Raw genomic sequence first — 20,804 nt, forward strand, 5'->3', positions numbered from 1 at the left:
CACAACCAATACGAGGAAATCAAACCATCACATATGAACAAGACAAATTAACTACTGAAATTCATCGATAAATCCGCTAAAATCCCATGACAATGATTAGTTCATAATCGAACTTCTCATCATCATGGGTTCGAATGTAAACATGGTACTGAATAGGAAAAACAAAGTCAAAGTACGAGAATAAGAGTTAAGAAACAAATCCGAAACGAGCATCCAAAGTTACGCCTACTTCGAAGAATTACAAAAGTAAAAGCTATGAAATTCGATCTTGATCTTCTCCGTAGCCGTCACGTGCTCCTTGGAATGTTTCTAGGTTATTGCTTTTAGTCCCCCAAGCCTTCCTTTAACTTTCCCAGCGATCGAGCCTTCAAACGGATCAGAAACGGCCAAAACGGGCCTAAATTCGCTGACGGTTTGGTGCGGGTGCGCCAGATTTGGGGCAGGTGCGCCAGTGGGGCAGGTGCGCCAGATTTGGGGCGGGTGCCCCAATTCAGCAGCCCACTTCTTTGTCCATAACTTTTTACTCGCGCATCCGATTGCTTCGCTGTTTTTTTTCAATGAAAGCTATGAATCTCCTCTTCGTTCTCCTCCAAAGAAACCTACACAACATCACACTAAAACATATCAAAAACAATCAAAGCTTGAGGCCAGATCATCCATTTAAGTCAAAACGAAGGCTTCCAAATGGATATAAAATCCACTTATCACACCCCCAAACTTAAACCGATGCTTGTCCTCAAGCATAAACACACACACAAATACTAATACTGGAATGCATGAATGCAACTAAATGCCTACATCTAGCGAATCATGAAGTGTAATCCTTGTTAACATAGCATCCTCAAAATATGCAACATTCTCGGCATTCATCTCTTTCACACATTAGCCATGTTCTCTTCCACTACTAGTGTGAAGTGCATCGTGTGTGCTAGCATGCTCTCTAGTGAAACAAAACAAAGACTATCAAACTTCAATAAAGTCCTCACTATGAGCCGTTAATAAGAATCCGGTTTAAACACTTCTTTACTACAGAGTCAACTACAATTTAGGGTCACCAAAGAATTCCTATGCCTCTCCTATTTTTTCTATATTTTTTTTTCTCGCTAAGTCTAAGGTTGGGACGCTTCTCAGTGTAAGTGAGTCACAACCGCCATTCAACTTCGTTTTTTTTTCTTTTTTTTTAATCAAGTAATTCTCCAGTAATCAAGGGTTGTGAAAAGTCACCAAGAAATTGATTATTCTAATACATTTGCACTTAATACCAGCACAAGTACATGGATCATCCCTTCCACATGACATTGCATTTTACCCATTGATCTCAAAGGAGTACCTGATATTTTTTTGTTCTTTTTTTTCTTTTTTTTAGAAAGGCATATTCATCCCTTAACTCCCCCAAACTTAAGATTTACAAACTCTAATTTCAAAAAGGGAATACTCAAAACTCTACGCCCGACTCAACGCAAGGACTCAAGAAATAAGTTAGTCTAAGTCTTATCTCTAGAGCATAAGTGTAATTACAATTTCCACACAAGCAGTTTTCAAGTAACAAGGCATCACATATGATCGAAACTACTAGCCAAGAAATTATGCACATAAACTCATCATAGGAAATTAACTTGGAAGACAACTTTCATGATTCATGCAAATGCAACTATGTGAATATATGAACTACTAACACATACTAAACACAAGCATATATATAAAAAATGAAAACGAACTAATATGCAAACACTATGAGATAATATGCTAAACTATATGCAACATGCAACCTATATGAACACACACTACTACTAGTCCTTAGATTACCACCCCCAAACTTAAAATATTCAATGTCCTCATTGAAGGTGATAAAAAGGATCGAATGTACCTAGAAGTCGAGAGGATCACCCTCCTCGGGTGGAGGATCAGGTGGTGAATATACCATGCCATCTCCAAACACTGGCCAATCAACCTCCACACCAATAGCTCGAAAAGCACTCCCAAGAGCCTGAGTCAAATCCTTTGCAAAACGGCGGTGAATGTCATGCATGTCATCTATGCGCCGTGACAACCTTCTAAACTGCACATCACTTAAGAGATCCGGTGGTAGTTTGAGTTCGAGTATGGGAGCTTCTTCAATAGATGGCTTAAGATGCTCCTGAACATTTTTAAGCTCTATTACTCCTTGAGACTCGAATGGAATATCAACCTTCCTCTTCCATGGAGATGCATTTAAGAACTGAAGTTGCTCTGCTTCCTCTTCACCTCCGAATTCAGCTTCACCTGTTAGAACCCTTTCCAAGATGTTAGTTTTCAGCCTTGGGTCAATTTCTGGATGAGCTGCAGCTTCTATTGGCTCCACCTTAAAGCATTCTTCTTCGTCAGTTGGAAATTTCATTGCGTTGAACACTTTGAAAGTGACACTCTGATCTTGAACTCTCATTGTAAGCTCTCCCTTTTGCACATCGATCAAAGTTTGGCCTGTAGCTAAGAACGGCCTTCCCAAGATAATGGGAATCCTCTCATCCTCCTCAAAGTCTAGAATGACAAAATCAGCAGGGAAGATGAGCTTATCCACCTTCACCAAGACATCTTCCACTATACCTCTCGGGTATGTGATGGACCGATCAGCCAGTTGTAAGTACATGTTTGTAGGTTTCGGCTCCGGCAGATCAAGTTTCTTGAAGACAGATAACGGCATCAGATTGATGCTAGCTCCCAAGTCACACAAGCACTTGTCGAAAGATATCTTTCCAATAGTACAAGGTATCGTGAAACTTCCCGGATCTTTCAGTTTCGGAGGCAATTTCTGCTGCAGCACCGCACTACACTCCTCGGTCAAAGCCACAGTCTCCAATTCCGCAAGTTTGAGTTTTTGAGATAGAATACCTTTCATGAATTTAGCATAACTCGGCATTTGTTCTAGAGCTTCCGCAAAAGGTATGTTGATTTGTAATTTCTTGAAAACCTCTAGAAATTTAGCAAATTGTTTGTCAAACTTATGCTTCTGAAGTCTCTTCGGAAAAGGGGGAGGTGGATATACTTGCTTGACCCCAATATCAGCTTTCGGACTAGACTTCTTGGCTGATTCCTTGCTTGCTTCCTCGTTGATTTTATTCTTGTCAGATTCAACAACAGTTTTTCCACTATCAGACTCGGATGAGAGCACGGGTGTTTCAACCTGTTGATCACTCTCTTCCTTGTTTCGCTCTGTTGCTGATTCTTTTTCCTTCGTAACCTTTCCGGATCTCAAGGTGACAGCCTGTACCTGTTCCTTCATCTCTTTATTACCCGGATTGGCCTCGGTATCACTAGGAAGAGTTCCTTGTGGTCTGTTTATCAACGCGTTAGCAATCTGCCCAATCTGATTCTCCAAAGTCTTGATTGACACCGATTGGCTTTTAACCATTAGTCTTAATTCCTCCAATTCCGATCTTTCATTGGAAGATTGTCCAGCCACCCCATGATTTTGTTGCGGGAATCCAGGTGGATGGAATTGCTGCCTCGGTGCAAACTGTTGTTGAAAACCAGAAGGGTTAAAAGGTCTAGCTCCTTGCTGCTGAAACTGTTGCTGCTGTTGTGGCATATAGTTCTGATTATTGCTCCAGCTGAAATTCGGATGATTCCGATTATTGGGATGATAAGTGACCGGAGCTGGCTGTTGCGACCTCTGAAAGTTGCTCACAAACTGAGCGGATTCGCTCGATATAGCACACTGATCCGAAGAATGTGCTCCAGCACAGAGCTCGCAGACTGAAGGTGGCTGCTGATTTCCTAGATTTGCCAAAGAATCCACCTTCATAGTAAGAGCCTTAAGCTGAGCAGCTATGGCTGAAGTAGCATCAACATCTAGAATTCCTGCTGCTTTGCCCTGATGAAGACGCTGAGTAGGATTCTGATATTCATTCGCAGCCATCATCTCGATCAACTCATAAGCCTCATCATAGCTCTTAGCCCACAAAGCTCCACCTGATGCTGCATCTAACATTGGTCTCGTTTGAGGACCCAAGCCATTATAGAAGCAATTGATAACCATCCAGTCAGGCATCCCATGATGTGGACACTTTCGAAGCATCTCCTTGTAGCGTTCCCATGCTTCACAAAGAGTTTCACCAGATAACTGAGGGAATTGAGTGATAGCATTCCTCATTGCAGCTGTTTTGGCCATAGGGAAGAACTTAGTAAGAAACTTCTGAGCCAGATCCTCCCATGTCGTAATAGATCCTGCAGGAAGAGAATGCAACCATCCCTTAGCTTTATCCCTCAGAGAAAACGGGAACAACCTCAATTTAATGGCATCTTCCGTAACACCATTGAACTTGAAAGTGTCACAGATCTCAATGAAGTCTCGAATATGCATATTAGGATCCTCTGTCGGAGAACCCCCAAACTGCACTGAGTTCTGTACCATCTGAATAGTGCTAGGTTTGATTTCGAAAGTGTTGGCCTGAATCGCTGGCCTGACAATGCTCGACTGAATGTCATTGATTTTCGGCTCAGAGAAAGCCTTAAGAGCCTTAGTATCATTAACTGCTGGTGGTTGATCATCCATTGTAATACTCACTGCTGTTTCTTCCTTAACCAATGCTTCTTTACGAGCCTGAGAACGTGTTCGCATACACGTCACTCAAGTACCTGAAACACACACAAACGAACTAAAGTGAGAAAAGAATCCAAGTCAGTGAACTTTAACGACCACTGATGACAAGCACATAAACTAAAATATAACACCGAGTCCCCGGCAGCGGCGCCAAAAACTTGTTCGCACAAAATCACGCAAGTGTACGTGGTCACAAGTAATATAGAATATAATTCAAGTTCGTTCCCACAGAGACTGGTGTATTCAGAATTATGCACTTATGCACCAATGTATGATTATTATTCAATGCTTGGACAAGTAATCAAATTGGGTTTTGGTTTTATACTTAACTAATCCTATTCGAATTATGAAACTAAGAATTATCAACTAAGAGAATAACGATTTACTAATGAGAACAGAACATGGGATTCTAGCTTCATTAACAACTTCATTCAGAGTTCTACCTTATTCAATTGTAATGGTTGATAACTAATCAGATAACACGAGACTGATACACGCTAACTGTCGTTATACGTGCACCATACTGCTACACATCCACAATTAAGATAGAAGGTAAACAGACACCAATTATGCTTAGACCCTATATGTCTATAGAATTTGAAAACATAACGGTTGAAGAGCAAGTTATCTATCAAGATTACATAGGGCGATGCAAGATGGGTAAAATCACATCACAAGTCATGCTATCGAACACGAAACCTATGCTCGCATGGCAAGTTCTAAATCAATATATTCACTGTCGCTTCAATAAAGATTAACAAACAATCTTAGATGTTAGCTACGCATCCAAGACGAATAAGCACAACCAATACGAGGAAATCAAACCATCACATATGAACAAGACAAATTAACTACTGAAATTCATCGATAAATCCGCTAAAATCCCATGACAATGATTAGTTCATAATCGAACTTCTCATCATCATGGGTTCGAATGTAAACATGGTACTGAATAGGAAAAACAAAGTCAAAGTACGAGAATAAGAGTTAAGAAACAAATCCGAAACGAGCATCCAAAGTTACGCCTACTTCGAAGAATTACAAAAGTAAAAGCTATGAAATTCGATCTTGATCTTCTCCGTAGCCGTCGCGTGCTCCTTGGAATGTTTCTAGGTTATTGCTTTTAGTCCCCCAAGCCTTCCTTTAACTTTTCCAGCGATCGAGCCTTCAAACGGATCAGAAACGGCCAAAACGGGCCTAAATTCGCTGACGGTTTGGTGCGGGTGCGCCAGATTTGGGGCAGGTGCGCCAGTGGGGCAGGTGCGCCAGATTTGGGGCGGGTGCCCCAATTCAGCAGCCCACTTCTTTGTCCATAACTTTTTACTCGCGCATCCGATTGCTTCGCCGTTTTTTTTCAATGAAAGCTATGAATCTCCTCTTCGTTCTCCTCCAAAGAAACCTACACAACATCACACTAAAACATATCAAAAACAATCAAAGCTTGAGGCCAGATCATCCATTTAAGTCAAAACGAAGGCTTCCAAGTGGATATAAAATCCACTTATCAGAAAGTCATTCTCGAGCAAGCGGTATGACATTCTTAGAAAGTCATACCGAGAAACTAAATGGAGGAATTGAATAAATCGGTATGACTTTCACAAAGAAAGTCATGCCGCGTAGGAAGTGTATAGAGGAAGCTTGGAGCGGTATGACATTGTCAAAGAAACTCATATCGATACAAAGAAGTGTGTAAAGCAAGCCAGAATGGTATGACATTCTATAATAATGTCATACTGAGACATAAAAACAGATTTTGTATCAAAAACAAATACATATTATGATTTTTGATTAATTAAAAACAATAAAACCTTTTGCACATTTAATCAAAAATCTAATATACATAATATATAATATATTAACACATATATTTTGTAAAATTCAACTTTAATTAAATATAAATACTTATGAATTTAACTTTAATTCATTAAAATGAATTAACTTAAAAACAAATATTTATGCTTAATTAATTTTGAAAAATACAAAATAAATACATATAATTATCTAAATGCACAGAGAATATTACACGGGAGTATGCAGCACTTAGAAAACTATTGAGAAATATATGAACATGCATAATTAGACAGAAAATTATCAGATAATTTATAAACAATTATATAAAATCTAATAAAATAGATATAATTACACAGAAAATTCACAAAAATTTATAATAATATATAAAATACATATAAAATATATACAAAGAGAATCATGCCATATTTAACATCCCTAGTTCACAAACCAACTTAGAGAAAGTGGATTCATCAAGTGGTTTCGTGAAGATGTCTGCAATCTGATCAGCCGTGGGTACGAAATGTAACACCACAGTACCATTCATGACATGTTCTCGAATGAAATGATATCTGATATCTATGTGCTTGGTCCTGGAGTGTTGCACTGGATTGTTTGAAATGGCTATGGCACTGGTGTTGTCACAAAATATTGGAATTTTGTCGACAGAAATACCATAATCATTCAATTGGTTTCTGATCCAGAGAATCTGAGCACAGCAACTACCAGCAGCTATGTACTCTTTCTATCAATCCTGCAACCTGCATAATCAGAATCTGTATAGCCGGTTAAGTCAAAACCAGTATTCTTAGAGTACCAAATACCTAAACCAGGTGTACCCGTAAGATATCTAAAGATTCTTTTGACGACTATATGATGTGATTCTTTAGGATCAGCCTGAAACCTAACACACAAACATGTTGCAAACATAATATCTGGTCTACTAGCAGTGAGATAGAGTAATGAGCCAATCATACCTCGATAGCTTGAGATATCAACTTTCTTACCAGATTTATCCTGGTCAAACTTAGTGGCAGTGGCCATGGGTGTCTTTGCCGGTGAACAGTCTTCTAGATTGTACTTTCTTAGAAGATCTCTGACATACTTTGACTGGAAAATAAAGATTCCATCTTCCATTTGGCTTACTTGAAGACCAAGAAAGTAGGATCGCTCACCCATCATACTAATTTCATAATTACTCTGCATTAACTTAGCAAACCTCTTGCACAAGTTATCGTTAGTAGAACCAAATATAATATCATCAACATATATTTGAACAAATATCATATCATTATCATGCAATTTGTAAAAGAGAGTTTTGTCTATGACACCTCTAGTAAATTTATTTTCAATTAAAAATTCAGAGAGGGTGTCATACCATGTCCTCGGTGACTGCTTAAGCCCATAGACAGCTTTGAATAGGAAGTACACAAAATCAGCAAACTCTGGATTTTCAAAGCCAGGGGGATGTTCCAGATATACTTCTTCTTCCAGCTTTCCATTCAGAAATGCACTTTTCACATCCATCTGATAAACTTTGAAGTTGGAGTGTGCAGCAAATGCAAGGAATATTCTGATGGCTTCAAGACGAGCAACTGGAGCATAGGTTTCATCGTAGTCAATTCTTTCTTCCTGAGAATAACCTTTTGCAACCAGTCTGGCTTTGTTTCTCACAACAATGCCATCACCATCTAACTTGTTACGGAAGACCCATCTAGCTCCAATTGTAGACTTTCCTTTTGGTCTTGGAACCAGGGCCCAGACTTCTTGTCTCTCAAATTGATTGAGTTCTTCTTGCATGGCAAGAACCCAATCAGGATCAGCAAATGCTTCATCTATTTTCTTTGGTTCTAGTTGAGATAAAAATCCAGAATATAAACATTCGTTAGACGTAGCACTTCTAGTCCTTACACCAACATCAGGATCACCAATAATCAGATCAAAGGGATGATCTCTGCTCCAAATCCTTTCCCTTGGAAGTTGTGTCCTTGATGATTCAGCAGTATTATCATTAGGTTGATGTGTATGACTAGTTGATCCACCAGCTCCCCCTGAGCTGTTGCCAGGTTGACTTGATGATCCTCCACTAGCATCAGTACAGTGGAAGCTTTGATTCAGCAATCATAGTCCTTGCAGCTTCAATCAGTGTACGATTTTTTCTTTCGATGACTCCATTCTGCTGTGGAGTCCTTGGTGCTGAATACTGCCTTCTAATTCCCTTTTCAGAGTAAAAGTTGATTAGAGTTTGATTCTTGAATTCCGTGCCATTATCTGACCTTACAGCTTTCACTGGCACACCTTTATCCAATTCAACCGACTTAATATGATCAATCACTGTCATCGGGGTTTCATCCTTAGAAGCCAGGAAGTAAACCCAAGTAAATTTTGAGAAGTCATCCACAATAACCAAGGCATATCTTCCTCCATCAATTGATGCAACATTCACGGGGCCAAACAAATCCATATGCAGTAAATGAAGTTGATTTGTAATGGTATTGATGGTCTTGCCTTTGTGAGATGCTCTCTTCGCTTTTCCTTTCTGACAAGCTTCACCGAGATCATCAGTTGAGAATTCCAGGGAAGGCAAACCTCTCACTGGATCTCTCTTGACTAGAGAATTCATGGTTTTGAAGTTGAGGTGTGAGAGCTTCTTATGCCATAACCAACTATCTTCAGCAGACGCTTTGGCGTAGAAACAGTGAACTTCGTTTCCAGGTCCTGAAGACAAATCAGCTACGAATATATTGCCTTTCCTTATGCCACATAGTGAAGGACGCTTATCCTTGATATGTTTAGTGATACATATCTCTTTTTCAAAATGAACATAATATCCCTTGTCACAAAACTGACTGACACTCAGGAGATTATGTTGAAGTCCTTCAACTATAGCAATATCTTCTATGATGATCCTTCCAATTTTGTACTTGCCATATCCCACAGTACGACCTTTGCTATTATCAGCAAAACTGACTGTTGGGCCAGCTCCTTCTCTTATGTCTTCCAGCAGGGATCTGTTGCCAGTCATGTGCATTGACGCTCCACTGTCAAGCACCCAAGTAACTCGTACAATTCCACTGGCACCCTGCAAAAGACAACTTGATTAAACCTTCTTTGGGACCCACACTTGATTGGGTCCAGCAAACTTAAAGAATTGATTTCTATCAGGTAATACAACAGAGCCTCTTGGACTGATACTTGGTTCTGATTTGACTGAACTTACTCCCTTAACAACAGCCTTATAAACCTTGGTTTTAGGCTTTGGAACATAAGTCTCCTTCCTAACACGAGGAGGACTAGCAGTCTTTGATCTAGCATGCTTATTGTTTGTGTGTTGTCTAGGAGATGTGTTTTCATATTTAGCATGCAAATTTCTAAAATAAGCAGACATCATATTGAAAACACAGGTCATGCAATTATCAACGCCACAACATTTATGACATGCATCAAAAACAGGAACAACAGGAATATCAGTCACAACAGTAGGAACATCAATAGATTCCACTCTAACCTTGTTAACAGATTTAAAGTTCTCAGTAGAATGACATCTATTGTTCTTGTTCTTACTATTCACAAAATTATTAGGCTTGTTGAATTTAGTTCTCTCAGAGTTGACACCTAAACCAGCTTTAGGTAACCTAACATTGCCTTTCACTTTGATTGGTTTCAGTGATGTCAGATCTCATCTATCTTTTCATTACTCTCTTTCATTTTAAGGTCTTCCAGTATAAGTTCATATTTAATGACAACAGGGGTTTCTAACAGAGGTTCGGCTTCTGAGGATTTGAAAAGGGGTTGAGGGGAATATTTCAAAACAAAAGGAATTCCTCTCTCCTCAGCACTCTTCTTAAAGGGAGTAATGTTACTAGCCTTACTTACAGATTTGTTATAGTCAAAACCTATTCCAACAGTTCTCTTGATCTCTTGTTTATCATTAAGTTCTTTGACTATAGTGGAGGCATCCTTAAAAGCTTTACATTTCACTTTCTCTTCGTCTAGCTGAAGTCTTAAAGCAATCTCACCTTTTTCTAGAACTCTGACTTTAGCAACTTGTAATCCTAAATCCATTGTCAGTTGTTCAATTTTAGGTTTTAATACGTTCATCTCATTCATTTTATAAGCATGAATATCTAAGACTAGTATATCAATTTTAAGATTGGCAGCTTTCAACTTTTTAATAGCATCATCTCTTTCAAGTCCTAATTGCATAAAAAGTTTAGGGCATGTAGGATCTACCTGAAAGCTTCCAGCAGGAGGAGGTGAAGATGATCCAGCATTAGCCATAAGAGCAACATTCCCTAGCTACTCATCTTCATCACTATCTGTATCATCCCAGCTTTTCTCTTCCGCCAGATAAGACTTGCTTTTGAAACTTTGATTTCCAGAAGTACCCTGATGCTTTCTCACTAGTGCATCATACTTCTGCTTCAGCTCGTCGTAGGAATCTTTTCTCTTTCCTTGAACCTTGGGCTGTTTGCATTCAGTTGCAAAGTGTCCTGGTTCACCACAGTTAAAGCATTTGAACTTGCTTCTATCCACCATCCCAGTCTTGTATCCTCCTTTGCTCGTATAAGATGAATAACCTCCTTTTTGAAACCTGTTGACAGTAGGTTTGTACTTGTAGGAGGGGTTCTTTCTGAATCTCATGTTTCCAAACTTCTTGGCAAACAGAGATAGAGATTGATCTTCTAATTGTTTAAGCTCTTCCATTGTATAGAACTCTTCGTCACCACTAGAAGAAGCAGTCTGACCCATCTCAGGTACAACAAATTCCTGAGTGGTTTTAGAAGGAACAACAATATCCTTCTTCTCTTCCGGTACAGGTGACTCAACAACTAGAGCTCTCGAATGGTTCAGTGTTTTACCCCAGCCATATCTCTGTTTACTTTGAACTTGTTCAAGTTCATAAGTTTTCAACACTCCGTAGAGTCTCTCCAGAGATATCTCATTCAGATCTCTGCTTTCCCTGATGGCAGTGATTCTGTGTTCCAGATGTTCAGGAAGTGTTAAGATAAATTTCATGTTGACCTCTTTCTTGTCGTAGTATTTCCCATTTAAATTTAGATTATTAATCAGATTATTAAGTCTGATAAACACTTCTGAAATCCCTTCTCCGGGATTGGAACCAAACTGTTCATACTGAGCCATCAGTATCTCTTTCTTGTTTTCTCTGACTTCATCTGAGCCTTCATTGATAATCTCTAACGTATCCCAGATTTGCTTGGCGTTCGTACAATTAACAACAGCATTGTACATTACTGGATCTAGAGATTCTACCAAATTCAGTTGAAGAGCGTCATCTAAGTTCATCTGTTCACCCTCTTCATCTGTGTACTCATGAAGTTCTTTCGGAATGGTCTGATGAGGTATTAACACACCTTCTTCTTCGTGTGCTAATATGACTTTCATCGGAATAGAAACACCTTTGTTTAATATCCCGATATATTTTCTGTTGGCGGTGCGGAGGAATAATAACATGTGCCTCTTCCATAGCCTCTTCCATAGGCTAAAGTGTTCCTTGCTGAACGGTGGGATTTTGATGCTACTGATTTTCTGTGTACTCATGTTTAAGGATTTGAAGTGAATAGTGTTTGGATGAGATTTGGATTTTTAAAAGAAAAATATTTTAAATCAGAATTAATTTTTGGAATAAAATTAATTCGAATAAAAAATATTTGGACGTTATAGAGTGTGTATAGAATCTGATACGGAAAAATGGTATCAACCGCTCTGATGCCAATTGTTAGGTCCTGAAACGATTGTAAGAAGGGGGGTTGAATACAATCGTCACTAAAAATCGCGGCGGAATAATCTGATTTGAATTAAACTTGATAATCAGATTTTAATTAACTAATATAACAATGTTTTAAGTCGTTATATAATTAATAAGGTTCGTTTTAATGTTCACTAAAGTTTGTAGAATAAATTCGACATGATGTATTCTAGTTTAGTGATTAAAACAACCGAGTGATCAAAGCACAGAAAACTGTGGATATAACAATTGCAAGTTACAAACAACTTGAAAGCTTTTACAATGCTTGAACAATATACAAATGAAAAAGTGAAGCCATATTTATAGGCAAATCACTTGGATCTAGGTATGACAAAGAAAGGAATGACTTTCTAGCTTAGGAATGACATTACAATGGAAGATATGACATTATTACACAAAGCCATGCCATAAAACAAAGAAGGAATGACATTTAAATGGAATGTCATACTGCCAGGGGCGGTATGACTTAATTTCTTGGTCACTCCTCTTCATTTGGCATGACATAACCAAAGAAAGTCATTCGGTTGAGCCTTGTATGACTTTTTAAGTCATAAACATGCAAGTCATACACACAATCAAGAAAGTCTGAATACGGGGCACGGTATGAAATTATTATGTCATACCAGTGTAAGTCTGATGCATGCAAACGGTATGACTTTTAATCAGAAAGTCATACCGAATGAAATATACATACAAACAGCATCAGAATGACTTTTTAAAGTCATTGCTGGGAATGTCATAAGGCAGGGCACGGTATGACATTATTAAATAATGTCATACCGAGCTATTTGATGCATAAAATCAGTTTTATTAATTGTATAAATATTAGATAATTACCCACTTAATTATATTAATTATATAAATTCATAAATTAAATTAATTCGAAGGTGAATCAATTTAATAAATAAATTATACAACCAATTTAATTATTTTGATTAGTGAGATAATTAAGTAAATACTTATAAAATTGAATATCTTCATCAGCAGAGACTTCAGGCTTGATTAAACTTTGTAGATCTTTGTCTTGATCGAACGGTCACTTGTAGTTGATGCAGAACACTTAATCTGAGTAGCTGACACACAAATGTACTGTTTGGTTCATCTGTATCTAGCTGAATTAAATATTCTTTATCAAATAAACATTTGAAACGAGGCTTGTTCGTCGAGTCTATGTCTTCGTAGATCTTCTTCATAAGTAACAGTAGTATGGAATCTTCTGAATAAATAAAGTATTAAAACTTTATACCTTCTGGACTTCTGGACGTGCTACAAAAGATTATTTGTACACTGAGGCTTGAACATATTAATGAACTTCTTCCAGTGGTGTGTAGCAGCATCCTGAAATTTTTCAGACATATAATTTCAATAAATCACTTGACGTTCTTCGTACGGATTCCTTCAACAGTACTTGCTATTTACCTTGCTTTCTTATCAGAGTTGAGTTGGTACCTCTTTAATTACAAATAGGCTAAACATATGCCTTTCAATCTCCCCCTATTTGTTTGTTAACATAACATGCAAATTATCGAGAGGATAACTCAACTAACTGATAAGACAAAGGATTAAACATGAATTGTAAATAGCAAAAAGTTTCTGGTATTTCATTAAACATTCACCAGAATTCAAAATATTACATTAGATTACAAAAGGATGTTCTTACTGAACATATATTACAAATCCCTAATGAATCTAAAGATCAACTTCTCCTTCTTCGATATCAGAAGTGTGAAGGATAGGAGTTGATGGTTCTTCCCTGGTTGGCACTTCAGATGTAGTGGATTCACCATGCTTCTTTCGTTCCCTTGCCAGAGCCAGTTGATGTAGTACTTCTAATTCCACAGGTTCTTCGCGGAAGTCTGATGGCTGAGATTTTGTAACATTTTTCATCCTTCGAAAGTACTGAGCAACATTCTTTCGAGTGCAGTAAGCAAGAATCACATCATCAGCATCAGACTTAGCTTTAGAAGCGAAGCCCTTGGTTCTTAAAAGAGTGGAGGCAAGAGCAAGTTGCTTAGCGGGATACTTTGGCAAAGCTTCTTCGTTGAGATAGTCAGTGCTGAAGATCTCCTTGTGAACGAACTTTACACAGTACGGATTCCTGACAACCTGAGGACTGTTGAATACAGCACATTACAGCAGTTTGTCACGAAGGAGTTCGTTCAGGTTGGAGCTGCGCTTTACCTTGTTCCGAAGCACCCAGAGCTCAGATACAGAGAATGATTTCAGAGATTCGACAGATAGTCTGAAAGAACCATTCCTCTGTGTATAGACAATTAGCTCCCATTCTTCTAACAGATTGTTGACTCCCACGGTCAAATAATTTGAAAGGCATATGTTCAGCCTATTTGTATTTAAAGAGGTACAACTCAACTCAGATAAGAAAGCTCAGTAAATAGCAAGTCATCGGAATCCGTACGAAGAACGTCAAATGATTTATGGGAATTATATGTCAGATAAATTCCAGGATGCTGCTGCACACCACTGAAAGAAGTTCATTAATATGTTCAAGCCTCAGTGCACAAATAATCTTTTGTGGCACGTTCAGGAGTTCAGAAGATATAAAGTTTCTATACTTTATTTTATCAGAAGATTCCATTTAATGAAGATGTACTTACAAGACGAAGACTCGACGAACAAATCAAATTCTTAATGCTTATTTGACAGAGAATATTTGATTTAACTAGATACAGATGAACCAGACAGTACATCTGTGTATCTGTTATTCAAATTAAATATTTGAAGTCAAGCAGAAGTGGTAGTTCGTTCGTTCGACAATTCAAGAAGAAGTTATTAAAGTTTAATGAAGACCGGAAGCTGTTCTACTGAAGAATAGGTGATTAAATATTTAATAGATTATTATTTCACTTCACAAATAATTATATTAATTATGTAATTTATTTATTAAATTAATTCACTCTCGAATTAATTTAATTTATGAATTTATATGATTAACTTAATTAAGTGGATAATTTTCTATTTAATATAAATTACAAATTACATTCAATCACCTACTCAAGCTCTACAAGACAATTTATATTGTCTTACCGATTTTCTGCTAAAGGAAATGAATGATAGCAAGACAATTAACATTGTCTTACCGAGTCTTATTGAATGTCTGCAAGACAACCCACTGTTTTTGTCTTACCGAAGAAATCAAGATGCCTGCAAGACAATCAATTGTCTGACCGAAGCCTTGTGATTGCCTGCAAGACAATCATCAATTGTCTGACCGACTGGATGCTTGCAAGACAATCATAAATTGTCTAGCCGAATGTCTTCTGCCAAGACAATCCAAGATTGTCTGGCCGAATGTTTCTACAAGACAATTGCAATTGTCCTACCGAAGTTAATTTGTCTTGCCCTTCTTGTGGATTGTCTTTCTGCTGTGTAATTGGCTTTGTAAGACATTTAAATTGTCTTTCCTTTCTAGATTGTCTTGTCTTTGCATTGTCTTACAAGTACAAAGCTTTGCCTATATATATGGCTTAGTTTCTTCATTTCTAAGTGTTCATCACTTTGTAAATCAAAGCATTTGTAAAGCTTTCAAGTTGTTTGTAACTTGCTTGATCGTTATATCCACAGTTTTCTGTGCTTTGATAACCCGGTTGTTTTAATCACTAAATCTAGAATATACCCTGTCGAATTTATTCTACGAACTTTAGTGGACATTAAAACTGAACCATATTAATTATATAACGACTTCAAACATTGTTATATTAATTAATTATAATCTGATTAACAAGTTATATTCAATCAGATTCACTTCCGCGATAATTTGGTATCGATTGTATTCAACCCCCCCTTCTACAATCGTATCTGGACCTAACAATTGGCATCAGAGCGGTTGATACCATTTTCCGTATCAGATCCTATACACACTCTGTAATGTCCAAATATTTTTTATTCGAATTAATTTTATTCCAAAAATTAATTTTGATTTAAAATATTTTTTCTTTCAAAAATCCAAATCTCTCCAAACACTATTCACTTTAAATTCTTAAAAAATGAGTACGCAAAATATCAGTAGCATTAAAATCCCACCGTTCAGCCAAGAACACTTTGGCCTATGGAAAAGGCACATGTTCCTATTCCTCCGAACAGCAAACAGAAAATACATCGGGATTTTGGACAAAGGTGTTACTACTCCGATGAATGTCATATTAGCACACGAAGAGGATGGTGTGTTAATACCTCATCAGGTCATTCCGAAAGAACTTTCTGAGTACACAGATGAAGAGAGTGAACAGATGAACTTAGATGACGCTCTTCAACTAATTTTGGTTGAATCTCTAGATCCAGTGATGTACAATGCTGTTGTAAATTGTACGAACGCCAAGCAAATCTAGGATACATTAGAGATTATCAATGAAGGCTCAGAGGAAGTTAGGGAAAACAAGAAAGAGATACTGATGGCTCAGTATGAACAGTTTGGTTCCGATCCCGGAGAAGGGATTTCAGAAGTGTTTATCAGACTTAATAATTTGATAAATAATTTAAATCTGAATGGGAAATTCTATGACAAGAAAGAGGTCAATATGAAGTTTCACACTTCCTGAACATCTGGAACACAGAATCACTGCCATCAGGGAAAGCAGAGATCTGAATGAGATATCTCTGGAGAGACTCTACGGAGTTTTGAAAACTTATGAACTCGAGCAAGTTCAAAGCAAGCAGAGATATGGCTGGGGTAAAACACTGAACCATTCGAGAGCTCTAGTTGTTGAGTCACCTGTACCGGAAGAAAAGAAGGATGTTGTTGTTCCTTCGAAGACTAGTCAGGAATTTGTTGTACCTGAGATGGGTCAGACTGCTTCTTCCAGTGGTGACGAAGAGTTCTATACAATGGAAGAGCTTGAACAGTTAGAAGATCAATCTCTATCACTGTTTGCCAAGAAGTTTGGAAACATGAGATTCAGGAAGAATCCCTCCTACAAGTACAAACCTACTGTGAACAAGTTTCAAAAAGAAGGTTACTCATCTTCTACGAGCAAAGGAGGATACAAGACTGGGATGGTGGATAGAAGTAAATTTAAATGTTTTAACTGTGGTGAACCTGGACACTTTGCAACTGAGTGCAAGCAACCCAAGGTTCAAGGAAAGAGAAAGGATTCGCACGACGAGCTGAAGCAGAAGTATGATGCATTGGTTAGAAAGCATCAGGGTACTTCTGGAGGTCAAAACTTCAAAAGCAAATCTTATCTGGCAGAAGGCAAAAGCTGGGATGATACAGATAGTGATGAAGAGGAGCAGCTAGGGAATGTTGCTTTCATGGCCAATACTGGATCATCTTCACCTCCTCCTGCTGGAAGCTTTCAAGCAGATCCTACATGCCCTAAACTGTTTATGCAATTAGGACTTGAAAGAGATGATGCTATTAAAAAGATGAAAGCTGCCAATCTTAAAATTGATACTTTAGTCTTAGAAATTCATGCTTACAAGATTAATGAGATGAAAGTATTAAAACCTAAAATAGAACAGTTGACTATGGATTTAGGATTACAATGTGCTAAAGTCAAAGTTCTAGAGAAAGGTGAGATTGCTTTAAGACTTCAGCTAGACGAAGAAAAAGTGAAATGTAAAGCCTTTAAGGATGCCTCCATGATAGTCAAAGAACTTAATGATAAACAAGAGATCAAGAGAACTGTTGGAATAGGCTTTGACTATAACAAATCTGTAGGAAAGGCTAGTAACATTACTCCCTTTAAGAAGAGTGCTGAGGAGAGAGGAATTCCTTTTGTCTTGAAAGATTCCCCTCATCCTTTGTTTAAATCCTCAGTAGCTGAACCTCTGTTAGAGACTCCTGTTGTCATTAAATATGAACTCAAACAGGAAGACCTTAAAATGAAAGAGAGTAATGAGAAGAGAGATTAGAGTCTGACAAACCTCAAACCAATCAAAGTGAAAGGCAATGTTAGGTTGCCTAAAGCTGGTTTAGGTGTCAACTCTGAGAGAACTAAGTTCAACAAGCCTAATAATTTTGTGAACAGTAAGAACAGAAGCAATAGATGCCATTCTACTGAGAACTTTAAATCTGTTAACAATGTTAGAGTAGAATCTATTGATGTTCCTACTACTATGACTGATACTCCTATTGTTCCTGCTTTTGATGCATGTCATAAATCTTGTAGTGTTGATAATTGTATGACTTGTGCTTTCAATTTGATGTCTGCTTATTTTAAAAATTTGCATGATAAAAATGAAAACACATCACCTAGACAACACATAAACAACAAGCATGCTAGATCAAAGACTGCTAGTCCTACTCGTGTTAGGAAGGAGACTTATGTTCCAAAGCCTAAAACTAAGGTTTATAAGGCTGTTGTTAAGGAAGTAAGTTCAGTCAAGTCTGAACCAAGTATCAGTCCAAGAGGCTCTGTTGTTACACCTGATAGAAATCAGTTTTTTAAATTTGCTGGACCCAATCACGTGTGGGTCACAAAGAATGTTTAATCAAGTTGTCTTTTGCAGGGTGCCAGTGGAATTGTTCGTGTTACCTGGGTGCTTGACAGTGGAGCGTCAATGCACATGACTGGCAATAGATCCCTGCTGGAAGACATAAGAGAAGGAGCTGGCCCAACAGTGAGTTTTGCTGATAATAGCAAAGGTCGTACTGTGGGATATGGCAAGTACAAAATTGGAAAGATCATCATAGAAGAAATTGCTATAGTGGAAGTACTTCAACATAATCTCCTGAGTGTTAGTCAGTTTTGTGACAAGGGATATTATGTTCATTTTGAAAAGGAGATATGTATCATTAAACATACAAGGATAAACGTCCTTCACTATGTGGCATAAGGAAAGGCAATATATTCGTAGCTGATTTGTCTTCAGGACCTGGAAACGAAGTTCACTGTTTCTACGCCAAAGCGTCTGCTGAAGATAGTTGGTTATGGCATAAGAAACTCTCACACCTCAACTTCAAAACCATGAACTCTCTAGTCAAGAGAGATCTAGTGAGAGGTTTGCCTTCCCTGGAATTCTCATCTGATGATCTTTGTGAAACTTGTCAGAAAGGAAAAGCGAAGAGAGCTTCTCACAAAGGCAAGACCATCAATACCATTACAAATCCACTTCACTTACTACATATGGATTTGTTTGGTCCTGTGAATGTTGCATCAATTGATGGAGGAAGATATGCCTTAGTCATTGTGGATGACTTCTCGAAATTTACCTGGGTTTACTTCCTGGCTTCTAAGGATGAAACCCCGATGACAGTGATTGATCATATAAAGTCAGTTGAATTAGAAAAGGGTGTGCCAGTGAAAGCTGTAAGGTCAGATAATGGCACGGAATTCAAGAATCAAACTCTAATCAACTTTTACTCTGAGAAGGGAATTAGAAGGCAGTATTCAGCTCCAAGGACTCCTCAGCAGAATGGAGTCGTCGAAAGAAAGAATCGTACACTGATCGAAGCTGCAAGGACTATGATTGCTGAAGCAAAGCGTCCTCTGTACTTTTCGGCTGAAGCTGTGTCTACTGCCTGCTATACCCAGAATAGAACTTTGATCAACAAGGATCATATGAAAACTCCATTTCATTTGTATAAAGACAAGAAACCATATGTCAAACATCTTCATGTTTTTGGAGCCAAGTGTTTTGTTCTCAAGGATGGTGAAGAGAACTTGAACAAGTTTGAGCCAAAGGCATCTGAAGCAATTTTTGTTGGTTATACAATAAGTGCTTATAGAGTTTAAGTAATTGATACTCTGTCAATGAAAGTTAGTGTCAATGTTACATTTGATGACACTAAACTCCTTAGTTTACAATCTGCTGATCCATCTGAATCTCTGAAGTTTAACAACTATCCAGATTCTGGTTCAGATGATGATATACCACCTGAGGTTGCAATAGGAGATGACAACAATGATGGTAATGATCCAGGCAATGGTGGAGGAAATGGTGGAAACACTGGAGATTCCACTACTGCCAGTGGTGGATCATCTAGTCAACCTGGCAACAACTCAGGGGGAGCTGATGGATCAACTAGTCACACATTTCAGCTCAATGATAATACTGCTGAATCATCAAGGACACATCTTCCAAGGGAAAGGATTTGGAGCAGAGATCATCCCTTTGATTTAATTATTGGTGATCCTGATGTTGGTGTCAAGACTAGAAGTGCTACGACAAATGAATGCCTATTTTCTGGGTTTCTATCTCAACTAGAACCAAAGAAAATAGAAGAAGCACTTGATGATCCTGATTGGGTTCTTGCCATGCAAGAAGAACTCAATCAATTTGAGAGACAAGAAGTCCGGGCCCTGGTTCCAAGACCAAAAGGAAAATCTACCATTGGATCTAGATGGGTCTTCCGTAACAAGTTAGATGGTGATGGCATTGTTGTGAGGAGCAAAGCCAGACTGGTTGCAAAAGGTTATTCACAAGAAGAAGGAATTGATTATGATGAAACCTATGCTCCAGTTGCTCGTCTTGAATCCATCTGAATATTTCTTGCATTTGTTGCACACTCCAACTTCAAGGTTTATCAAATGGATGTGAAAAGTGCATTTCTGAATGGAAAGCTAGATGAAGAAGTATATCTGGAACAGCCCCCTGGGTTTGAAAATCCAGAGTTTGCTGATTTTGTATACTTCCTATTCAAAGCTGTCTATGGACTCAAGCAGTCACCAAGGACATGGTATGACACTCTCTCTGAGTTTTTAATTG

The 20,804-nt window shown here is 38.0% G+C and overlaps 1 non-coding gene across 1 annotated transcript; it reads left to right on the plus strand.

Moving 5' to 3' along the window:
* The first annotated feature begins 4,025 nt into the window (after positions 1–4,025).
* Positions 4,026–4,132, plus strand: LOC135151795 (small nucleolar RNA R71). The gene has a single exon (XR_010290714.1). It is a non-coding gene; the product is annotated as a small nucleolar RNA R71 (small nucleolar RNA).
* Positions 4,133–20,804: the final 16,672 nt, after the last annotated feature.

The sequence above is a fragment of the Daucus carota genome, chromosome 3 (genome assembly GCF_001625215.2).
Source record: "Daucus carota subsp. sativus chromosome 3, DH1 v3.0, whole genome shotgun sequence".
In the NCBI taxonomy this organism is placed as follows: Eukaryota; Viridiplantae; Streptophyta; class Magnoliopsida; order Apiales; family Apiaceae; genus Daucus; species Daucus carota.